Raw genomic sequence first — 14,227 nt, 5'->3', positions numbered from 1 at the left:
AGTATGATGTAAAGTTCACTTAAAGAAAACTTATGAGAATACGTGCAGTATAAAACTACTAAACTAGTAGTTTACAGAGACTACACTTCAAAGTGTACAAAGTATTTAATTAGTAAACTGTCAGTATATCTAGTTCAAGTTCACTTTTAGTATAATTGCAGCACAAACTACAAACATAGAGGTGAACTAGTTGTGTTCTCAAAGTTTGCAACTGTTATACTTAATAGTATACTTTTATATACTAGAAAGTGGGCCATGTTAGTCCCAAGGAGTATTGAAACAATACACTTACAAGTATAATACTAGAACACTAATATTTGTATACTTGCTGCATAAAGTGTACTTAATAAAATAAACTTGAAGTATACTATTTTTGGTAAGGTTAAGCTTACTATGCTTTTGGGAAAGGAAGCTCTGGTTGTTTTTCATGAACACATGTTGGTTGTATAGGTCTGGAAACTTGTGATAAATCTGGGATTTTCCATGCCTTGAAGCAAGTTTAAAGTTTTTCCAGCTGTTATCAGAGCAGCATGCAACATATCAAACCTGCTCACACACCGTAAAGCATACAGGAAAGAAAAATACATAAATGAGATATTTTTTAATACATCAACTGACAATGACCATGGAAAGACTTCAGCTCAGGCACTACTCTTTCACAGATCATCAACTTTGCCTCAGATGTTTCTCCTGAAATTCTATAGTAGGGGAGATACAACCCTAAATGGGTCAATAATTGTCCATCACATTTGATATATGAGTCAATAATTGTCCAAACATTGTTGAGATCTCTTCCAAAAGAGGAGACGTGAAATTACTGGAGTGCATTTGTCAGATCTGAGAAGCAGGAAACACTAAGGCTTTGAAAGTTTTGAACACACTGTCATGTCAGACATACAGCATATTCAGACCAGGGTTCAACTGTATTTGAAGGACAAGAGGTCAAAATTGAGACACGCTGACATACACATATTATGTGTTAAATATTATGCATTCATTACTGTATTGCTAAATCAGTAGTTTGTTATGTTTTACAATTTGTGTTATTACTTTTGCAAACAATTAATATACAAAACAATCTAATGAGCTGATTGAGGAGGGTTGAGTTCATTAGTGCAAACAGGTGATACTGGTTACTGAGAGCCACTCCAGCCCCTTCAGTTAAAGAGAAAGAACTGTGTGTATGGAGATGGAATGAGTCTGACTATTGAGAGAAGGTTTGGAGGATAAAAACAAAAGATAAGATAAAGATATTTCTGTTTAGTTGTTTTGGAGGAAAAGAGATACACTCTTCTGGGATTTATTGTTCTCTCCTGAAGATCTATGTTGGACTTTTTATGTGTTTTTGAGATGGATTAATTTCCAAACACCCAAAATAAATACTGGATATCAAACTAAATAACTTTCACACCTCTCTTCTTAAATGAGATGACACAGCTGAGGGGGTCCTGAAACTTTCTTTTGAATTTTTGATCACATAAGCCATGCATTCATTTTTAATATTTTATTTTTATACTAAAAATAACATTTAGGAGGGGATTTTTGTGCAGAAGTGAAAAGCATTGAACATTAATGTTTATGAAATTCATTACAGTGTTCTCTAAAGCCATTAGTAGCAAATATGCAAGTTTATCAACTTAAAAAATAGCAATGTTACCACCTCTGTACCACCTCCAAATCTCATTTGAAGTCTGTGAGTCTCTACTGTATGTGTGTGCATTTGTGTATGAGATATTGGGAGAGAAAAGTGATTAGTTAAAACTTCATTTCATTGGAAAAACATGACAATAGTTTGCCACCCTAATATTTGTTAATTGCTTGCTGAATGTCTTTTTGGTTTTTGTTCTTTGGTTATTGTAGGTAACCCATAGAATAAAAAGCAATTTATTTCTTATTATTGTAATTGTGGCCCTTAGGAGTGTGACCATAGGTCACAGGGCTAGAATACCTATGTGCAAATATCTGGTCCTGGTTCCAATGATGGACGGTGAACCACCACCATTTGCTAAAAATCACATGAAACCTTTCCTTTTTTCGGACCCTGCAGTATTGGCTGTCCACTGCCCTGGTTGTGTTTTTTCACTACTCACTTTTATTTGTGAGCACTTGGATGGCTTAAATGCAGAGCACAGTTTCAAGGTATGGGACACCATACATCTCCACATGTCCTTTCCTTAACCCTAAACACTTTTGAGGCCACTGAGAAGCAAAATTCATATATTAAGTCTTTAGAGATATGATGCTAATTTTTATTTTTCACATTCATAAGCAGATAGAAAGCATACTTGCGATTCATAATAATAACGTAATAATATTACACATAATATAACACATTTGTTGACTCAAACTGCATGAAAGTTCTACCCTGATCCTGAGAGCAGAAAAACCACTTCCCTCCATCAGCCTTACTCTACTGCGTTTCTACTGTATCTCTATTCTATATTTTCTACCGAATCTGTTTGACCTGTATCATCCTCAAAGATACAAGCATGTGAGATAAATATGCATTCGTAGTAATACAGTCAATGCTCGAGAGGATTAAGCAGCTTATTTCAGTACAACAAGGTTCAGCATCCTTAAATTGCAAGTAATATGCAGTAATAAATATGTTTAAGGATGATCAGGCACATTAATGCGAGTGATTTACTGGCAATAGAAGGTCATGCAGTTCTCCTGGTTTCCTCGTATGAGCAGGGCAGGACAGTGGATACCGTAGCTCAGAGCGTCCAGCCAGGCCATATAGAGAGAACTAGGACAGGTGACATCAGGGACTGGAAGAGAACTGAAGCACACACACACACACACACACATTATCTACCATCCAAATGTTTGGACACACTTGACTGAATTTTTTATTAACCTCGAGGCCCTTTTATCTAAAGGCTTCTGTTTAAATGCTCAAGCATTCTTGTATGTTTTCTTTTGTCTTTGCTGTTTGTCTGATTTTATTTTATTCATTTCCTAACTTATTTTGTTTAGAACTAGTATCGGGTGCTAATTGGTTAGTAAAGATGGCCATCCATCTCTCTGGGTTACCAAAGTACTCGTATTGGTTAAGCATGCTCTCAAAGGCCTGAACATGTTGAAAATGATGATCAGTTTTTGTGATGTCACTCAATTGAACTCACTTTGAAACACTTTCAAGTCAGCTAGTCTAAGTACTCACATTGCAACCAGAGCCGCGTTGACAGAGTTCTTCTTGATGATCTCGTTTAGTCGCAGCGTCCTCTCGATCTGAGCATGAATACAGGGTCATTCTGTTTAACTGATGCATTGCATTTGTTCAAAACCCCCCATCCTTGCAAACACACACACACCTTTGGTTTTATGGCCTCCAGGTCTTTGTCAGACACTTTCCATGGACTCAGTCTCTTGAGCTCCTGTACGTCTCCTATGGCCTGTTCTTCACTCAGCCTGAAGGGGGCGATGGATTCCTCGTACCGCTGCAAACTACAGGAACAGAGAGGAAGAAAAGCACTACAGTTACTAACGGTACGTTCAAGTCATATCGGATGCATCATATTTACGAGTTAAACGCACACAAAGTCATAACTACGAGTGGGAAACTCTGAATTTTCTTTATGCTCAGAGTTTCCGAGTTTGGGGCGTGTCAATGAGGAACATGACAGAATCAATGAATCGATGGATGCAACGTCTGTTGTTGACAATAATTGTTTTTTAGTTAAAATTGATAGACAGGATTGCAGTATAATAATTGCTAAATTTTTTAGGCGATACAGATTAAAGTGGCTTCATAAATAATTTTAAACAATTAAAAATGCAAAAAAAAAAAACACCTGATGCAAATTATTTGCTTTTCATTTTCTATAAGCAGAGTTAACAAACCCTTTTGTTTTTTATTGTAATTAATTTGAAGAAAGTACACTGCCATCTTCTTACGACTAAACTTGAACGCACTCAACATTGTAATTATAACTTTTCAACTTGTAAGTACGAACTTCCCAGGAGGACTTGAACGCAGCACAACAACATGTATGTTTTTTTATTTATTTTTTTTATTCATGTTCATGAGCATGTTTGTGCCCATTTCTTACTTTTTTGCTAGAGGAGGTTTATCCACATCTGTTATTATGACGACGTCCTCGATCTCTAGCCGGAATCTCTTAAGCAGCATCTTCATGCTGAAATGAGAAACACGCTGACTTGTCTGCAGATCAAAACAACAAAATAGTTACAAAAATGATGATGACGATGATCAACTCACTCTTTACGGTCTTCCTTTACGCTCTCGGGGTCTCCTAAGATAAACACTCTGAGTTTGGTCTTTTTCCAGCGGTTTCTTCTGGTCAACAAATAAGGCACTAAAAGAGTCAGACCTGAAAGAGAGCAATGATGCTTCACGGTGAGACATTTTTAGAGATATCAAAACCAGTCCCAGCCCAGACCATTAAGAACCAATGGGTGCAAGGAGTTTAAATATAATTCTCACCCCCATCATCAGAGATCCAGTAGATGTCGATGCTCTTCCTGCCTTGTTTCGTCTGAAACACCGATCTGACCTGCTCGTCCGAGCCATCATCAGAAATATCTGGATGGGGAATGAAAAAGGAAAAGTTTCAAAAAAGGAGTTTTTGAGGTCCATGGTCAAATCGAACCAAATGAAGCTTGATTGGAAAAATAATTCTATGTACAGTTCACATTCCATGTGCAGCTTTGCTGATTATAATAAATTAATTCTGCCTGATTAAATATTTAAATGATTTTTATTCTTCCAACTTCTTTAGAAAATTGCATTACCGTTTTGAGGGTAACTAATAAAGCTTTTTTCTGTTGGCGTATCCATTCAGGGTTTTTAATTTGGTATCCCAAAAATCACTAACATTGTCACATCACTTCACTAACAGTGTCAAAGAAGTAAAAGTGCACAATAAATAAGACATCAGATGCATGATTCACCTGAATTCCGGTCGCTCTCATCCTTTTCGTATTGGGCTTCCTCTGCGTCGAATGCCGGATTGTCAATTGCAGATGATTCGACTTCAACAAAAAAACAAACCCATATAAGACTTGGTTTAATGACTCTAATGTCAATCAATTTTCTGGGCATCATACTGTATAAAGCACACACCTGCACTATGCAAATTATCTGTTATATCCAATCCATCCATCATTCTCAGAATCGCAATGCCGTAGCTGGAGTCGAATGCATTGCTGTAAGAAAAACATTTATCAAAATACAAAGAAAAGAGTGCAACCAAAAAAAAACATTCCATATTTCACCTGAACAATATACAACATCTCAGGACTACTTGCATACATAACTTCTCAAAAGTGTTAATCTAATAAGTATCATTTTCTATCATGCAAACTCTCAGAATATTTTAGCATGTTAATGGAAATGACAGTTTTGATGTATTTGGTCTTGGTGGAATAGGTCTGCTACCCTGCTGTTAATGTTTGTTATTTCAGTCGTTGTAGATTATTGCTGCTACATGAATTTGTGACTGCCAATGCTAGCGGAGATACGGTGCAGTGAGTATTTAAAACATGCTGCTATAAAATAACCCGTAGCAGATCTACACAGGTGGAGCTGGGGAAGGTGGAGGGTTTCAGAGAAACTCTGAAAGAGCTCTGCAAGTGGATGTTAACCAGCCATTTAAATGTAAAGCAGGAAGCTTATTGGCTGCATATGCAACATGAACCAATCAGTTTCTACCAAGTCGTTGAACTGCAGTCATGTTAAGACCCATCATCCTGCGCCATCTTTATTTTTTCTATTAAACCGAACTACTCAAAAAATGATTATCGGTAAAATAGCACATTTGCACATCGATGTTTATAATTCTATTTTCTTTATATTTGTATTTCCACATAACTAGTATTGCATTCATGTATTGTCTATTCTATTTATTAATAGTGCTAAATTTCTTTCTTTTCATTTCCTTAAATTATTTGTATCTCTGTATCTTCTGCACTTGAAGCTCCTTACACCAAGACAAATTTGTGTGTAAAAACACTTGGCAATAAAGCTCTTTCTGATTCTGATTCTGATAAATGTGAACGGAGACAGCAGCTCACCTGATGGTGTTGACATAGTCCTGTAAGCTCTCCAGTTTACATTCCTGCCAGTTCATCTTGTATCCTAAAACCAGAGTGTTGGGCCTCAGTTTACCGAGACCTGAAGCCTAGACAGACCATTGAGAAGAAGAGCAAAGACTCTGTGAGAAGAACAAGATGACAAGAAGAAAGCTAGCAGATCTGAAGCTAGCGATGGTGGTACCTGCATGAGATTATGCGCGCCCTCTTTCAGACTGTCAGCATTGAAGGACGTGTAGAAAGAACGAACTTTCCTCTGATTGAGCCAGTCCACCAACATATCAGTGCTGTGCTGCGGGAAACTGGACTTCTCATCCTCCTGAGAGAGAGAGAGCAAGAAAACACCATCTCAAGTTTTGAAATAAATGATTTAATGTAGCAAGGATGCATTAACTGTCCGTTTATCTGTATAAGATGAATGTCATATACCATGATAATGTTCCCACAGATCATCAGGCTGGTGTTTTTGGTGAAAGTAGCCACAAAGTCCACGAGAGCGGGACGATTGTTAGGAGGACCGGTCAGAACGAGACACTGAGGCCTAAGAGAAAGTGTTTATATGTGAGCGGCTGCTGTATATCGTGAGCTGAAAAGGTCAGTTTGCTGATAATCTTTACCTGAAGTTTTTGACGTGGTCTTCAACACCAGTCAGAGCCATCGAGAAGGACAAAGCCATGTTGTAGAAACCTGCCTGATAAGACGACCCCCAGTTTATCTCTGGACACGCGATCAGACAAGATGGAAAACAAGGGTGTCAGACAAGGGTGTTTATTTATTTTGGTACTGAAATAGATCATTAAAAATGCTGAATTTTGCTGAACTGCTAAAGCGTGACACTCACTAGGTTTTGTATAACTAACGTAGCCAAGGAGGAAAAGCATGATACAGAAAGTGACGAGAGCGGCCCACCATGTGAACAGAAACATGAGGACAAAAGACAAGATTGACCCAAACAGAGATGTCCATGGAGAATATAAATGATACTCCGGCCTCCAACCTGCAAGAGAAAACAGCTATTACTTATTTTAATTCACCCCCTCAACAACTGATTGCTTCCTGTCTTCTTTCCTATCCTTCTTAGGACATCATACATTATATTAATCAATAATAAGGCTGCATCTATTACATTATAGCAAGCCTATTTTTTGTCCCCTTTTCAGAAACTTGAGCCTTTCAGAAACTTACTATTAGAATAACAAATACATTATGCATAATTATACATGCAATCACCCTAAACCAAACCCTTATCCTAACCCTAACCATGTAGTAAGTACAGTACATGTAGTTAATTATTATTACTGAGTACTTCAATGTATAATTACACTTACAGGGACAGCTTAAAATAAAGTGTAACCCTTTCAATTGTAGTTACTTTGTTTATTTGAGTGCCCATAGATTAGGTATGAGGAAGCCATGACATAAATGGACTAAAGCATATTTTATACCCAATTGTCAAACCCTCAATGAAGACTTTTAGAACTTTATACGCATCCATTTATTACTAATCAAATTACAGTGCATGCATAATTTAGGATTCATAAGCAGGTCGATATTTTATCATTGTTTTTCGAAGCACTTTTTAACAAATCCAAACCACATTTTGTATAAACACCTTACATTCAGATGTGCATAATTATGATCAGAATATAAATTTGCCTAATAATTATGCTTGCACTATCTTTAGATATCTATCATTAGCACAATGTGACGAGGATGATGTTGATAATCAGGTTCTCACCGGGTGATTGGGTGATCGATGCATGGAAGGTGCTGAAGTTGATGAGGCCGTAAGAGCAGAGGAAGAAGTTGGAGATCAGAGGAGCAATTGTGTTCAGGTCACCTGAAAACATCAACATAAGACCAAACATTAAAGTGTCCTCAGAGAGAGACACTTCTGATCCTCTGATCTGGAGGAGATCCAGGACTCACCGATGAGGATGAAAGCCATAGCGATGCTAAACATGAGACAGTAGCCTCGTAGAGGTTCGTTGTTTTTTCCCGTAGCCTTTTCCGAAGAAGCCGATATAGGGGTAGATGTTATCCTTACACAAACACTGTAACAAAAAAACTCTATATTTGTATAACCTGTTATATTTCACTGCATGTTGGATGAACAATAATAAAATAAAAATAAAACTCTGAAATGCCTACCTGGAAAATTTTGGGAGCAGACACCAGGAAACCCAGCGCCGATGACAAGGTGGCAGCAAAGACACCAATGGTGATCAAAATCCCCCATCCTGAAACAGTGGTAAGAATCTGGAGGAAAAACAGAAATCATTCTTCTATCATCATCCCTTATATCCATCCACATATACATCAACATCGCTTCACAGTCATAAGTGTTCACCAAATTTACGTAAAAAGCACACAGTAAAAGATTCTTATTTTCACTTTGGTCTGTGCTTTGAGATATAAATCAAGTAACAATTATTACAATAAAAAAAAAATGGGCAGACAAGAACTAATTTAAAATATTAATAAAAGCTATAATATATAAGTTTTACTAAAATAACATTGTTTGGGTATAAAATTAAGAGTGAATGCATGCATATTGTTTATTTAATTAAAGAGATGTGGTTATATGGCTTTCAATTAAATATTACTCGCAAAGTTAAAATGCAGTAATTATCGATGCATTCCAATGTCCTGAGTGAAACTGATGAAACACAAGGAGAGTTTCATTGATTAATCAACAGGGCCGATAAACTCACCCTCAAGTTGTTTGCCAGTCCATGGCTACATGTGCGGTTCTGTTCACACCGGTCAAAATTCCAGCCTAATTTACAGCCCAGGCCACTGCACTGGGTGGTGAAATTGTTCAGGGCTAAACTATCGTTCACATTCCCAGAAGCATCTCTTACAACAGTTGCAGCTGAGAGAGAAGAGAGGAAATTGCTTTGGGGAGCCTTTCGCCGAACAAGACATATTTTCTTTAATTTCATAAGTGTTTCTAATGCAACACAATACAACAGAATGTCTAGTCTCACCACATGTGATTGAGATCAGTAAATAGCTCAAGGTGGTCCAGAGTATGGCCAGCAGGGTCCCTTTAGGAATCCCACCAGTCGGATCCTGGAATAACATGCAAATACCCACATCGCTTAGAGCTTTAAAGTCGCTTTGAATTACATTCTTTAAATGCTTCATCTGCAAAAAATAAAATAACCTTGAGATCTCCACAGATGTTGACTCCAGACAGAATTCCTGTGGCGGCTGGAAAGAAGATGGCGAACAACCTGAAGAAATATCCATTTGGGCCTCGGTAAGAAGGCAGCAGATTCTCCACGAAAATGTCACCTGGAAGAAGAAAACTGTGGGTTTTGCTGCTCCTTCCCCAAGCCCTCATTACTGTTTCTAATCTATATCTAAATCAGATCACATATGAGTGATTATATCGCTGCAGGTACATTTAGTGTCCGAAGTTGTTGTTGTTGTTTTTTTTTTTTATATGGTTATATTTCTCATTATTTTAATACTGTGTTACTCATTGTTATGAATTACAAGGTGGGGGGGGGGGTGCAAAAAGTGTCTTAAATAGCTGAAAAATCATGATTTCTTGTTGTCTGAATTAGACAGTGCATTTTTTCCATCATGTATAACTCTATAATCAAAATAATGTATTGTACTTTTCTTTTGGAAATACTTAATTCATTTTATTTATAAAAGCCCTAAAGAGTAATTTACCATTAATGTAACATTATATATTACCACAGTTTTAAAAGGAAAACATTTTTTTTTTCATTGAACACACTTTGTGTTATTTAAACCTGTTGTAATCATAATTTCAGTAGTGCCATGTGCTCTTAGCATTTATGCTAGCAAGTGGAGTTTTTGGCAAAAAAAAAATAAGAAAATTGTCAATTCTGTTACCGTCAAACTCTGTTACCAAGCTAGAGTAACCAGGCTGACATTGCAGTAACAGAACTGAGAGTCCATTGGACAATTCTGTTACTTTACAACTCTTTTACTTAAAGAGTAAGCTCTGTTTATGAAATATTTTCACACAAACACAAACAAATAGCTGTTTAAAATTGAATAAGCATTACTGATTTAATTTCCACCCTTATAATATTTTAATAATGTTTCTTTTTTTTAAACTGGATATTGTTTATAGACAGTTATGTGCAGACATGGGTATTTTTATTTAATTTTCAAGGTACGCATAGGTGAAATATTATCTCAGTTTCAAGTGATGGAATGATTGTCTAATAAAACAAGAATAATTTTTCCTGTTATGATTTATTGTTTTTTCTACACATTGGCCAATTTGTCTGTAACAGAGTTGACAAACAATACCATAAAGCCATCTGCTTTTTTCTTTTTTCATAAATAGAAAAAAAAAAGGAAGTAACTTGTGTTTGGCAAGCATTGAATTGTTAAAATTAAAATATGTTTTCAGTAATAATAATAATAATAATAAAAAATCCTAACCTTCTGCAATGCTAAATGTTTCACCAATTATAGAATCACTCAAATATGTGCACTCATAGTCTTATTAGATCAGGATCCCGTGTACTCACCACGGTATCCGAAAAATCCCACAGACTCCTTTTCTGTGTTGGTAGGAATGACTGTACCCACAAAATAATTAATTAAGGACAGCATGATGGCGATGAAGAACAGGATCTGAGCCTGTGGTGGAGTGAAAACCAAGCAAACAGTTGTGTTAAAAGAAGCAATATTGGGAAATTTGCGAAAGCAGGAAAAGAGGAACATACCTTCGCCTCCCAAGCCATTCCAGCAAATGTAATGCAGAGGAGAACAACGACAGTAACTGCCCCAATGATCCTCACATCATTGACATCGTCCACCATCTGAGATTTAAAGTCCTGAGAAGATTTTGTCGTCAGTTCACTTGGAGCTCAACTGTAGTTACTATAATTTACTTTTATTTATTTTTCCACATTTAAATGGATCATGAACTGAGAAACCAAAATTCCCTTGATCTTTTGACATATAAGAGGTCATTGTCTTATAAAACATCTGGTAAGTTTCAGAGCTCAACAGTTTCTCATTGGTCAAAAACAGCTTATACTGAAGGCATTCTGATCAAATGAATGTTCTGATCTATGATGTAATAGTGTTGATAAGCTCCGCCTCCACAGAAGATCAATGCCTGTCTACATCACTGCCTGTTTAGCCCCGCCCCCAAATTTGCTCATGTAGTGTAATTAAAGAGAGGGACGAAAGCAGGTCTATGTTTTATATTTTGCTTGATAAATCTTAAGAATTTTCAATCTAAATCACAGCAGTTTCCATCTTTGTTGAATGTATGCTCTTAGACATAATATTAGCCAATCATAGCAGTGGTCGTTTTCTTCTGTGTCTACAATCATCCACGCTTATTCAAGCAGAGCGTTCTGATGAGGGCGGGGGGGTTAAAACAGGACAGAAAATAGCCTATTACATCTAAATTATTATGTTTTTCTTTATGTAAAAACCTTGATGACATTATAAATAGACCACGCAAGAACAGAACAAACAAAAACAAAGGCAGTTCTTAACCCCTTTAACTTTGGTCTTTGCTTTTTGGGAAAAATGACCAAAAATATTGGCGCCCCTGAAGGGACATGTAAATTGTATTTCAGTACTTTTGTGTTCTTCTTAGAAACTTTGCATTAAAAAGTCTGAGAACACACCTGATCTTTGTATATACTTGTTCAAGCAACCAAATCAAATTTATAAAGAATGAGGAGTCACTCTTAATCTCCATCATCATGCTGTCAAATGATGTAACTATTTTATTGGATTTCGTGTTTTAAAAGTGTAGTGTTGTTGTGTGTGTGTTTTGCTTTCTGAATTTCCCACAAGCCCAACAATGTGTTCATGTCTCACTTTGAGAAGATCTCTGACGGTCTCTGCAAACCCCACGGTGTGGAGCGCACAGGCGATAGCGTTGGCGAACGCAAAGAGCAAACCGATGGGTGCTCCGAGCTCCGGACCCAGACTCCGAGAGATCATGAAGTACGTGCCACCTGGAGGAAAGATCACAGATGAACCTCCCAGTGCTGGTTTAACTTAACAAATTGGCTTTGCTTGTTGAAATGATACACTTCACTAAATGTGTTTAAGAAAAATTACCAACATGAAGCTAAATGTCTTATTTACTTAAAATTTGTTGCAGTTTTTAAGGTGAATAATTAGTTAAACTCACCAGAGTAGATCTTCCCATTGGTGGAGATAGCTGACACAGACGTTGCTGTGATTGTTGTAACGACGATGGACATGAAGATGATGACGTAGGTCAGAACTGCAAGTAGAAATGAAAGAATGGCATGTCAGATTTCTTTAGATTAGGCCTTGATACTTTTAATTCTCAGAAGGTGGAAATATTTCACTGTTAGTTGATTTAATGAAGTGTCTTGAACTGAATTAAACCAGCTGGAGGACTGACTCACTGAGTCCGGCTTGAGACGTGATCCACGGCAGTCTCAGGTACATAATGACTCCCCAGATGTTCAACATAGCGCGAATCTGAAACCCAGTCATAGCAAAAGCATGAGTGGTGCATGGACGTATTTCCTTAATATTCCTTAAAGAACAAGCCAAGTTCGTATTTCACTGCACATTTAAAATAGAGGAAAAAGGCATTCCATTCCAAGCAAATTTTTTTCGGTTAATAATAATAATAATAATAATAAAATAAATTTTAGGTACAATCTTTGATTATATCATATAATGCTTTTCATTAAATATGATTGTAATAAATTACAATTAATGCAGAGACACATATTTGGAAGGTATACTGATATGTATAATAATGGCTAACTAAGAATGATTTCATGCCACAACTGAAACATGTATCCTAATTAGCTACGCAAGAGATGATTAAAATCCCTCAGAGGACCTCAGATGATGCTAACCCTGGAACAATACACAACACTACCAAATTTTGCTATAACTTCGATTGCAACATAAAATAAATGCTGTTAATAGTTTTCATCCTCTGTTTGACTACATCTTTAATTGATTTTTCAGTACATTTCTGCCGTATGTACATAAAGTGACAGTAACCACTGATACGCTACCACTAAATACTGTAGAAACGTTATTTCTGTAAAGTGGCTTTGCAATGATTTGTATCGTAAAAAGCACAATACAAATAAACTTAAATTGAATCTATCCCTGTTAAGCACTTTTTTTGCAGTATTTTTTACTGTACTGATGACTATGTAAAACAAAGAATGATATTGTATTTACATTCAGTCATTTAGCAGACGCTTTTATCCAAAGTGACTAAGTGATATGGTATTTTACTGTATTCTATTGTACGGCCCAAAAACGAGATTGATTTTTAAGAAAAAACTAAAAATGTATTATGATAATGACAATTTTGTGGGAAATATACATGTACATGACATTCCCACTCAATAAGTCTGTAATGTTTGTTCACTGAGAAAGACATCTGGCAGTTTTCTTGGAAATCTTATCGCAGACTTTACTGTAGCATTACTGTAGCTCACCATTTAACATATTGGAGAAACAACTAGAAATGTTAATAAGTCACATAAATGATTGTTGATTTCTCACCATGACTCCCAGAACCCATCCAAAGCGAACAAGCTTGACTTTGGGCCGTCCATCTTCCTCTGGTGGTGGAGGAAGATCATCAGGCTCCGGCTGTTGACAGCAACATCCAGAGAATCAACGACAAAATCAAAACCATATAAATGCAATCTTTGTGCGTATTAAACACTTGTGTTAAGAAGCTTACTTAGACATGCAACTTCTTTCAAATGACCACTTGTGGAGTTTACTTACTGGTTTGCGCAGAACATCCAGTGATGGTCTGGTTTTTTTTATACGTCCAGCCCAAGTATCTTTGGCATAGAAGTCATATTTTGGCACGGGATCGAGTGGATTGAAGAATGACACTTTTTTCATATCCTTCTCCTTCCCATAATCAATCTCCCCCATATCCACGGTAACGACTCCTTGAGGTGGGCCATTGTTTTCCGGACGGCGCAGACCCGGGATTCGGTTCCTAATGCGTTCAATAAAGTTGGACATTGTGGACTTTCTAGGACTTTAAACTACAAGAAATCGACCTTTCCTGTTTCAGTTTCAGTGGAGGACACAGATTGATCCAACGAATCCACGGATCCGACACATCTACGGAGTGTAGATGAACAGACCTTCTTCTGTCAGAAAATGAGTTGCGTTTTCT

The 14,227-nt window shown here is 36.8% G+C and overlaps 1 pseudogene; it reads right to left on the bottom strand.

Annotated features, from left to right (window-relative positions):
• Positions 1-2,423: 2,423 nt before the first annotated feature.
• Positions 2,424-14,195, bottom strand: LOC113105478 (solute carrier family 12 member 3-like; annotated as a pseudogene).
• Positions 14,196-14,227: the final 32 nt, after the last annotated feature.

Source organism: Carassius auratus, chromosome 7 (assembly GCF_003368295.1).
Source record: "Carassius auratus strain Wakin chromosome 7, ASM336829v1, whole genome shotgun sequence".
Lineage (NCBI taxonomy): Eukaryota > Metazoa > Chordata > Actinopteri > Cypriniformes > Cyprinidae > Carassius > Carassius auratus.
The sequence above is the reverse complement of the archived record's forward strand: the minus strand, read 5'-3'. Positions and strand labels throughout refer to the sequence as shown.